Source organism: Schistocerca cancellata, chromosome 6 (genome assembly GCF_023864275.1).
Source record: "Schistocerca cancellata isolate TAMUIC-IGC-003103 chromosome 6, iqSchCanc2.1, whole genome shotgun sequence".
Taxonomy (NCBI): Eukaryota; Metazoa; Arthropoda; class Insecta; order Orthoptera; family Acrididae; genus Schistocerca; species Schistocerca cancellata.
The window spans coordinates 130,921,263-130,933,408 of record NC_064631.1 but is presented as its reverse complement, the minus strand read 5'-3'; positions in this window follow the sequence as shown (position 1 = coordinate 130,933,408).

Sequence of the window (12,146 nt, the reverse complement as noted above, 5' to 3'; positions counted from 1 at the left end):
TGCGTTCCCCGCGATGTCGCCAAACACGGATGCGACTATCATAATACTCTAACCAGAATCTCGATTCATCCGAAAAATGACGTTTTGCCATTCGTGCACCCAGGTTCATCGTTGAGTACACCATCGCAGGCGCTCCTGTCTATGATGCAGCGTCTAGGGTAATCGCAGCCATGCTCTCCGAGCTGATAGTCCATGCTGCTGCAACCGTCGTCGAACTGTTCGTGCAGATAGTTGTTGTCTTGCAAACGTCCCCATCTGTTGACTCAGGGATCGAGACGTGGCTGTACGATCCGTTTCAGCCATGCGGATAAGATGTCTGTCATCTCGAATGCTAGTGATACGAGGCCATTGGGATCCAGCTTGGCGTTTCGTATTACCCTCCTGAACCGACCGATTCCATATTCTGCTAACAGTCACTGGATCTCTACCAACGCAAACAGCAACGTCGCGATACGATAAACCGCAATCGCGATAGGCTACAGTCCGACCTTTATCAAAGTCGGAAACGTGATGGTACGCATTTCTCCTTACACGAGGCATAACAACAACGTTTCACCAGGCAACGCCGGTCAACTGCTGTTTGTGTATGAGAAATCGGTTCGAAATTCTCCTCATTTCAGGACGTTGTAGGTGTCGCCACCGGCGCCAACCTTGTGTGAATGCTCTGAAAAGCTAATCATTTGCATATCACAGCATCTTGTTCCTGTCGTATAAATTTCGCGTCTGTAGCACGTCATCTTCGTGGTGTAGCAATTTTAATGGCCAGTAGTGTAGTATGTATTCCTTGCGGAAACCTCTTTGGATAGATCTTTTGCCTGCTGCTTTAATCAATCCTACAAACCTTGTGTAGCTATCAGGTACTGCTTGAATCCACCAGATGTTAGCATCAGTGTCGTTGGTATACATCTTCCAATCTGCCTTTCGTTAATTCCGTCAAGGTCTGTGCGTGGAATGCATAACTGATAATTGGAATCCGATTTTGTATATTACTGGCCTGTGTTGACTATGGGGGAAATCTTGAAGCACTTGTCTCCGAACTCGAGGGACTGGTGTTATTAAGCCAGGGGTGACGAAACACAGATCTGGTGTGTAATCTCGCTTCCAGCGGGCTGAGTGAAAAATTCCCCTGACTTTAGGGTCGTAGACGTCAGTCAGATTGTTTACTTCAGCCCATTCTGGAAGGCAATAATGGCAATAAAAATTGTACAAAACGCTGACCTTTCAAGAAGGTGGTAAGGTAGTTAGGGTTCCGTTTTTCATTGGCTGGTATGAGGTGGTGGCAGTGCCGTGTGTTAGGAACTGCTTCATTTTCTCTCGTTTAACATTTCCAATAAACCAAACTCGGTTACTGGATTTGCCTGACATCCTCAGTATATTTTCTGAATTATCTTCTTGAGATATACACCTACACGTTGCATTTGCATGTCTCTTAACATCTTTTACCTATTTTCCACTAGTTCGCCGCATTTTCTTATGTCTTGGAATCCATCAAAGACCTTCCTTGGTCGACCTAATATCCATTCCCTTGATTACATTTCTCGTCCACCTCAATTTATATCACACGCATAATATTACTATACATATTCTGTTCCATTATCCATGTGTCCTCTTTGCACATACAAAATTTGTTGCAATCTAGTTAAACTTTTTATGGAAGTTTATGGATCCTAGACAAAGTGGCCATTCATATTCACAGCTTGAATTTGAATTCTCTGACCATAAGTGTATGGACACACCTATGTAACGCAGAATAGATGACTAGATGTCATGAGAGTCGAACCCACCGATGCAGAAGGTGCCTGGTAGTATTGTGTGGTCATTATATTAGAGTACATTAGATTAGTACTTGTTCCATAGATCATGAATACGACACTTTGTAATGATGTGGAACGTGTCAGGTTAATAAAAGGTGTCTATACAAGATATTACATTACACAAAATATTGCATGACACTTAATATTTTTAATTTTTTTGTGGGGGTTGGGGAAATTACCCACTTACTACATCCAAAAATTCATCTAATGAGTAGAAGGCGTTGCCATTAAGATATTCTTTTAGTTTCCTTTTAAATGCTATATGGCTATTTGTCAGACTTTTGATGCTATTAGGTAAGTGACCAAAGACATTTTTGGCAGCATAATTTACCCCCTTCTGAGTCAAAGTTAGATTTAACCTTGAGTAGTGAAGATCATCCTTTCTCCTAGTATTGTAGCCATGTACACTGCTATTACTTTTGAATTCGTTCGGATTGTTAATAACAAATTTGGTAAGTGAATATATATATTGCGAGGCTACAGTGAATATCTCTAGCTCTTTAAATAAGTGTCTGCAGGATGATCTTGGATGAGCTCCAGCAATTATTCTGATTACACGCTTTTGTGCAATGAACACTCTTACTCAATGATGAGTGACCCCAGAATATGATGCCATAAGAAAGCAGAGAATGAAAATAGGCGTGGTAAGCTACTTTACTCAGATGTATATCGCCAAAATTTGCAATGACCCTAATAGCATAAGTAGCTGAACCCAAACGTTTCAGCAGATCCTCAGTGTGTTTTTCCAGTTCAACCTCTCATCAATGCATACACCTAGAAATTTTGAATATTCTACCATAGCTACCGATTTCTCATCGAAGTCTAAATTTATTAATGGTGTCATTCCATTTAGTGTGTGGACCTGTATATACTGTGTTTTGTCAAAGTTTAATGAGAGCCCATTTGCAGAGAACCACTTAATGACTTTCAGAAAAACTTCGTTTACAATTTCACCAGTTAATTCTTGTCTGTTGGGTGTGATAGCTATACTGGTATCATCGGCAAAAAGTACCAGCTTTGCATCTTCGTGAATATAGAATGGCAAGTCATTAATATATGTTAAGAACAGCAGAGGAACCAAGACCGAACCTTGCGGCACCCCATTCTTGAGTGTTCCCCAGTTTGAGAAATCAGCAGTTTTTTGCATGTTATGTGAACTGCTTATTTCAACTTTCTGTACTCTTCCAGTTAGGTATGATTTAAACCATTGGAGCACTGTCCCATTCATACCACAGTACTTGAGCTTATCTAGTAGTATTCCATGATTTACACAATCAAAAGCCTTTGATAGGTCACAAAAAATCCCAACGGGTGACTTCCGGTTACTTGGGGCATTTAATATTTCATTAGTGAAAATATATATAGCATTTTCCGTTGAAAAACCCTTCTGGAAACCAAACTGACATTTTGTTAAAACTTTATTTTTACAAAGGTGTGAAGCTACTCTACAATACATTATTTTTTCGAGAATTTTGGATAAGGCAGTCAGAAGAGTGATTGGGCGGTAGTTGTTGACATCAGACGTATCCCCTTTTTTATGCAGTGGTTTAACAATGGCATACTTCAGTCTATATGGGAAAATAGAGAAGCAGTAACAGGAGAATGTGTCTGTGAGGAGAGGCCAGCGGCTTGGAATGTGTGCTAGTCGTTGGGTGTCACCTGAGAAACAAATCCAGCAGGGATATTTCAGCCTTTCTAAAGTTGTCGATGTCGACTGTTAGTGACGTGACTGTGAAGCGGGAACAACCACAGCTAAATCAAATCAAGGCCAGCCATATCTCTTGTACTGATGGACAGGGTCCGCCAAGGTTTGCGGATGGTGGGTGTAAAAAGTCGCGTGAAATTAGAACAAAAGGAACCACTCGCGAGTTACAAACTGCTACCAGACGTCCAACTAGCACAATGATTGTGCATAGGGAATTAAAATGACTGTGCATGATGATCGAGCAGCTCCTCATAAGCCATAAATTTCTGCAGCCAGTGCTAACAAACGCTTGAGATGAGGAAAAGAATGACACCATTGGATAGTATGTTACTGGATAGCAGATTTGAAGTGATGAATCATTCTCTGTCCTGTGGCAATCCGAAGGGGTTGGTTTTACTTGGCGAATGCCTGGAGAACCCATCCAGGAACGGACAGCAATGTACAAACGGAACTCCGCTACTACTGCGGTGCGATCGCACTGGCAATAACATGTTGTCTGTTATGTACTGGTCTCTATACACTTCGATCGCGTCTATGACAAGTTGAGTCATGCGTGGCTTGTGGAAGTGATGGTGTACCGGGTGATCAAAAGGTCAGTATAAATCTGAAAACTGAATAAATCACAGAATAACGTAGATAAAAAGGTACAAATTGTCACACATGCTTGAAATGACATGGGGTTTTATTAGAACAAAAAAAAAAAAAAAAAAAAAAATACAAACGTTAAAAAAATGTCCGACAGATGGCGCTTCATCTGATCAGAATAGCAATAATTAGCATAACAAAGTAAGAAAAATCAAAGATGATGTTCTTTACAGGAAATGCTCAATATGTCCACCATCATTCCTATAATGTTCTGAACAGCACTGTAAAGCATGTCCGGAGTTATGGTGAGGCATTGGCGTCGGATGTTGTCTTTCAGCACCTCTAGAGATGTTGGTCGATCACTATACACTTGCGACTTCAGGTAACCCCAAATTTAATAATCGCACGGACTGAGCTCTCGGGACCTGGGAGGCCAAGCATGACGAAAGTGGCGGCTGAGCACACGATCATCACCAAACGACGCGCGCAAGAGATCTTTCACGCCGCTAACAATATGGGGTGTTTTTTTTTATTCTAATAAAACCCCATGTCATTCCAAGCACGCACGTATAGGTTAATGTAAGTCAGGGCCATTCTTTTGTAGGGATGTTTGAAAGTCAGATTGCGTTGCGCTAAAAATATTGTGTCAGTTTAAGCACAGTCGTGTATAATTTTTCTAAAGGGATGTTTCATATGGCAATGCGACACCCTCATTACTTGGAAAGATACTTACATCTGCACACCTGATTATGACAAGCGTCTTTCTACGAGAGTTGAGAGAATTTCTACTAACTTATGAAATGTCACATGACTACTGAATGATATTTTTATGCTTTGGTTTGCATAATTGCTTATTTCATTTAATATCTGGTTTCCAGCTGTGTTGCAGCATTAGTTTTACAAAATAAACTTAGATGCATTTGCTAATGTGAACACTTTCTGTCAACAGATCTATTAAATAATTATTTTATGATCCATATTCTTCGAAAAAGGAGCTTTTGGAATGGAAAGAACAATAAGAAGGGACTAATAACAGTAACTGCATATATAATTTTCTTTTCGAGTACTTGGTAATTTTTTTGTAGAATTAGTTTTTATGGTGCATCACTTTAATTACATAGACATTAAGATGTGAATAGACATTTCCCTTTTCTGCATTGTTGTTTTTACTGTAATATTTTTTCTGCTTGAGCTATGTCATGTTTAGGTATAAGTTACTGCTGTTTGTCAGGCATAGTGTTACTGAATTTGACTTTGTATTATTCTGTTAAGCCAGTTTTACTAATGATTTATTTTTATTGTTTGCTGCACATTGTCTTATATTAGTTGTAATATTGCAATTGCTTTGCTAATTTCTTAATGCTGCTTGCTTCGCAAATCTGCGTTTTTTTCATTGCCGTTTATATTAATTGTTTTATGTGATGCTGCATTGCCTCGTCCCTCGGTATATATATCTGAGCTCAGTAGATTTAAGTTAGCTTAAGAGGGGTAGACTATATAAGAAACTAACTATGATGACTTGGAAGAAATGTATTGAGAAGCTATATGAAAATGGTTTGGGGGAAAAAAAAGGATACTGTACAGTGGAGAAAAACTATTTTTGACAGAGGATGTGAACAGAATACAGAAAGCAAGCTTAGATAGGACTTTTGGGAATAATGATGAACGAAGGGAGATCTCCATGCAAAATACTGCAGTACAACAAACCCTGTCCTTTCCTTTTGTGTCATCCCTCTATATGTTTGTGTACCCTTGTGTATTTATGTTCTTCCTGTCTTTATATGTTTAGCTAATAAGATTTATGTTGTAGAATTTCTCTAATACTAAGCTATATTCACTGTGATGAGGAATACTGTTATCCTCAAATATAATTGGCATTAATAATATGTTATTTACCTTGTAAATATGCTTAGACATTATTTATTCTGTTTTGTTTTAATGCTCATGTGTGAAGTTGATGTTTCAAAAGTTATTCTGATCTTTTATGTAGGTACTCATAATTCCTATAACACTGATGTATATGTTATTTCTATTCTGTTGTAAAGCCTGTACTACAAATGTTATCTGTATTGTTATGTTCTTTAATGATGTATTTTGTACCTTTGTAATTGTATTCTTATGTTCTAAAATTGTAATTGAGACCAGTTCATCAAATTAAGTAACTTGTAAACATTCATTTCACTGCACACATTTCTGTTGGTCATAGTATATGGACAATATGTGAGAAGCAGGGACTGTTAGTGTTTGCACGTGTGTTAATAATTCAGCAAGGGACTGGATAACAGCATTGCTGGTTCTACGGACAATTCCAAAAACTTTGTGAGTGCACAAGTGGTGGTTTATGGACTTGCTATCTTCTCTGCAAGACTCTTCGATGGTGATTGTGCACCTGCACAGTCGCAGCAGATGGCTGCTGGCCATCTCTATAAGGACTGCAGTGGGTCTACACCTCTGGTGGCCCACCAATACCGTAATCTCTACAAGGACTGCAGTGGGTCTACACCTCTGGTGGCCCACCAATACCGTAATCTCTACCAGGACTACAGTGGGTCTGCTCTGTGATGAACTACCTACCAATATTCTTCAAAACTTCGACTGACTCTGCTGTGGGTTTGCTCTGTTGTGGCCCATTACCTGTCAGCATGTCAAGAGTCAGCACTGTCTTTCCGTTGGAAGGACAACACTACTTCTTCAAGACTGCATGGAAATCCACTACTTCCGTGTGCATTGTCTTTTACTGCTCAGACTTTGAGACAAGAAACGGCAGTTTCACTGTGATGAATGATCAGGACTGTCTTTATGGACTGTGAGAAAATTTTAGCTTTTGACCACTATTGTATTAATAAATGTGTGCATTTGATTTCTTTGTTATTGTAATTATGAAAAATTTTATCAAATCATTATTGGGCACTGCCAAACAATTTGTAAAATTTTTTGTGGGGAGCATGGGGGCTATGTAAGTAGGCTGTTTATGTTTTCTTATTGGCAACGTTACGTAGCGCTCTGTGTGCTAGTTTGCATTGTAGTCTGCCATTGTAGTGTTGGGCAGCGGCAGCTGGATGTTAACAGCGCATAGCGTTGCTCAGTTGGAGGTGAGCCGCCAGCAGTGGTGGATGTGGGGAGAGAGATGGCGGAGTTTTGTAATTTGTCATGAACTGCTATATATATTATGACTATTAAGGTAAATACATTGTTTGTTCTCTATTAATATCTTTCATTTGCTAACTATCCCTATCAGTAGTTAGTGCCTTCCGTAGTTTGAATCTTTTATTTAGCTGGCAGTAGTGGCGCTCGCTGTATTGCAGTAGTTCGAGTAAGGAAGATTTTTGGTGAGGTAAGTGATTTGTGAAACGTATAGGTTAATGTAAGTCAGGGCCATTCTTTTGTAAGGAAGTTTGAAAGTCAGATTGCGTTGCGCTAAAAATATTGTGTCAGTTTAAGCACAGTCGTGTATAATTTTTTCTAAGGGGATGTTTCACAAGGAATGACGATAAAACACCACAAGTGTATATGCAAAACATACATAGACGGCCTTGTGTTTTATGCACAGTCGGACGACGAGGCAAGAGTAGTTTGTATTGCATTAATGTGCACGGTATAGCAATGTGTAGTCAACTGATCATGTAAAAATAGGGGAGTGATGAATTTTGTGAGAGGACTCGTAACGGGAAGTTTGGCATCATTGCAGACGATAGGCAAGGCGAAATTATGGGGAATTATCTTGTCTATCAACCTTCGACACACAGTGGCACTCACGTCTTCTGAAAACAACTCGTATGAGTGTTCAAAGTCACTGGTTAAGGGCGCTAGGCATGATCCTCATCTATGCAACACTAGCCTAGCTTCTCACATCCCTCAAATGGCCCAAGTGTTTCCAATGATGGTGATGTTTGTGCGCCGAATTCTGGCAGGATTAGGATAATTTGTGAGCACGGTGCTGATTTTTAAAGTTGAATATGAAAACCTCACCTTTCCTAGTATGCGTAGAGTCCTTGGGCTAGTCCGTATCCGTGATGAGCAGTGATGATCAAGATGTGGCCTGCACCTTGATAGTGAAACTGGCACCATCCTCTCGTCTGGTGCTGCTAGCAGTGGCTCACATCACTCCTTCGCTTGCCCACATGTGAATCATTTTGTGGAACACAGTAATGCGGAACTACCGACTTTCAGGATGGCAACGGCACACGATATATATCGCATATTGACTAGAGAATGGCCGAGTAATGCTGTAGAGACGCGGCGACCTACTATGACATGATCAGTGGTATGGCTTACAGTGCACCAGATACAGTTTGATATGGAGATGGGCACACTCTGGTATCAGGCTGTAAATGGGAAATACATGACAAGATACAGGTTACATACAATTCACATGACGGATATGCCACAGTGCCTAGAAACCAATGTTTAAGGCACATATAAACGTAACCTGACATTTTGCCCTTCAGAGGCAGTGTGGTGTTCGGCCCCAATAATGATCGCCTCTTCCTTCGGACGGTGCGGCAAACAACTGAACCATGCCACCGATTCTACTTCTCACAGACATGACATACTTCCCGAACGAAGGCCAATGCAGTTTTTTATTTTTTCTGAGAGTGCCATCAGAATGTGCTATACTTTCGGGCCTTACTACAAGAAAATCACTTTTCAAACTGCATGATACTGAACAAATTAGGCAAATTTTTGAGGCAGTGCTTTTCTTGATCACCCACCCAGTTGGGGTGCACTGCGTAGAAGAATGCAATTACTACATTTGATGATTCTGAACAAGAAAGGACCCAGACAGTGGAGAGAATCCTCCAACACACAAGAAGTCGTGCCCTGCTCCAACACGAGGTTCAACGGGATTAGCAAGGTACGCTGCCATGAAAGGCGACGTGGTCCATTATTGTTTTGTACCGAAAGAAACAGTTAATGTCTTTTGTTTTTCATACCATTTACATCAAAGAAGTGATGTTGCAAGAGCATACTTATTTAAGATTTCAAGAAATATTTTATTTTAAGATGAACATTGCCTTTTATAATAAAAAAAGGCAGTAGAGCACTTGTCCGCAAAAAGCAATGGTCCCGAATTCGGGTCTCGGTCCTTCAAAGAGTTTTAATCTGCTAGGAAACTTCATATCACCGCTCACACTGCTGCAAAGTGAAGAATTCAGTCTCGTAAAAAATAATGTTTGCTGAGTAGTTAAGGGGCTCCGAACGCCCTATACTTGCAATGTTAAAATAACGCTTATAAATTACATCTTTCCTCACAAAGTATTTGAGATAGGAAGTTGAACTTTTTACAGATTATTTATTGGAATATGGGCTACAACTTAACACAGGGATTTGACAAAATTTTACTTCAGTTATTAAAGATGATTTTTTTTCAATTGCAATGAAAATTCACAACATTTTTTTGCAATTTTTTATTTATATATTCAAAAACATACAGTTTTTTGGAAAAAGGCTGTGTTAAATTATGCAGAAGGTACTGTGTAACATTTACTGAAAGTTTGAAACAAATATGTTTGGAAGATCCTTAGAAAACATGTAATTAGTATGAGAAAATAAAAGTTTTGGGAATCGAGCGAAAAAGATTGAATTAACTTTTTAGTGCATTCCAGGTCCATAGGATGGATTATCTTCATCCTCTGCAAACTCCTCCTCCAGCTTCCTCTTTTTCCTCCTCCTGTTTACTCTTGCTTGTATTTCTAGACTCTTTACAGCCCTGTCTGCAGCCCGAAGGCGTTACTTGTCTAAAGCAAGCATCGCTCGTACCATGTTAGAACCTATCTTCATTCCCATATTTCTAAATACCTTGCACCTTACAATGTTGCCATCATTGAAAGTCGCAACAGCAACTTTACTTTTACTCATTATTATACTTCAACAAAACAGATACCCAAGAAACAGAATTAATTACGAATATTTTCGAGATAACGACAGAGTAAATAAACATGAAACAAACGACAATCACACCAGCGATATATATTGAACCATCACAGGTTATCCACAACACATACTTTATCTCACATCACTAAAATGTACCTGATGAACACGGACGTTAATAATAACTTCATTTGACAGCAGTTTAACAGCGCCACAGTGGGTCACGCCCATGTAGAACACATTTCAAAAAAAATTTAAAAATAGTTGTAGTCTTCGGAATTGAATAAATTATATATCTATTAAAAGGTAATAGTTTGCAGATTCAGAAAACGCAAAAAAGTAAAAATTGAACTTTTCATGATTTTGAGCCTTTCCGGAGCCCCTTAACGTACAACACGAAAAGCATTGGTTCCGTTACACACACCACTGGATCGCCTAATTTTGCTTCATTATCGCTAGTTGACTCTCCACTCACGATATGGTGCTGTATCCCGCTTCTCGGCAAATTTTCGAGTCCATCGAAAAATTAGTTAAGTATCCTATAGAAATGTACACTGATGTGACATAGGTCACCCCTAATATCGTGTCGGGGTTCATTTTTCACGGCGTAGTGCAGTCTCTCAGTGTTGCACCATCTCAACATGTCACTCAAATTTCCCTGCAAATAAACTGCGCCATTTTGCCTCTACAGCTATCGGTAATTGCGAAAGTGTTGCCTGTGCAGGATTTTGTGCACAAACGTACCTGTAGATTATGTCACATAGATATACGTTGGTAGTCATGTCAGGTGATCTGGGCAGCCAAACCATTCACTAGAACTGTCCACAATATTCTTCAAATCAATCGCAAACAAATATTTCCCTGTGACGCATTGTCGTCTATAAAAATTCTATCGTTGTTTGGGAACATGGCGTCCGTGAATGGCTGCAAATGGTCTCCAAGTAGCCGAGCATCCAGACGATACAGTCCATTCCACATAAACGCAGCTCACTGCTTTATGGAGCCACCATCAGCTTACATGTAATGTCCCAGGAATAATGTTTGTCAATATTAATGAAATAAAAATGAACCCAAATATCGTTAAATTGAAATGGAACCATGCGTGAACTTCCCACAAAATTAATAAATGAAAATTGATCACAAACCCATACAATAATATTAATTAGATAATGAACCATGAACTGACTGTAACATCTCAACACAAATAATTAAACCTGACAAATTTTATAGGTACAGCAGCGCTGACGTACGGCCCTGTGAAATAATTAAACCTGATAAATTGTTACTGCAGTAAAACTCCATCTGCTCTTATTTTTGGCACAGCTTCGTGCAATGCTGGCGTATATTTAATTCTGATTCTTGGAGGAAATGCGTAGGAAATATTGTTGAATTGAAATGAATCTTTTTCTTCGAAAGGGTGGAAAAATTGTTTAAATTGAAATGATTACTTTCTTTAAAAGATTTACTTTATGAAAAAAATTATTATTGGCGCATCTCTTGAACAAATTAATTACAATTAACAGATGTTATTGGCTGAGCGCAATGCTGCTTCATTACCTTCGATAACAATATACCTCGTCCTGAATCGTGACCAGAGATGGAGGGAGAGCACGCCGCCGACCCATGTCGACGCCCGCTCAGTACAACCGTCCACTCGCTACAACTACTGCCGACACAGTGCATCTCGCAACTGCTCTTGCCGACTCGCAACACGCTACTACAGTCATCTCGCGCGCGCTACTACTCTCCAACTGAACTCTCGCGCGGTCAAGCGCAGACTAGCCACGATAAATAACTCTCTGGTCAGAGATTCTGTCATGCCTCGCCATCGCTGTCAATGAATACACTGAATACATACGTGTTTCATACACAGTACCTTGCTGACAACTTGGGTCCATGGTTGCTTGGGGTTAGCGGCACACTCGAGCCCTACCATCAGGTCTTACCAACTGAAATCAGGACTCATGTAAATAGACTACGCTTTTCCAGTCGTCTAGAGTCCAATCGATATGGTCACGAGCCCATCGGAGGACTTGCAGGCAAATGATCTCGCGTTGGTCGTCTACTGCCATAGCCCGTTAACGCCATAGCCTGTTAACGCCACATTTCGCCGCACTGTCCTAACGGATACGTTCGTCGTACGATCCACACTCATTCCTGAGATGGTTTCG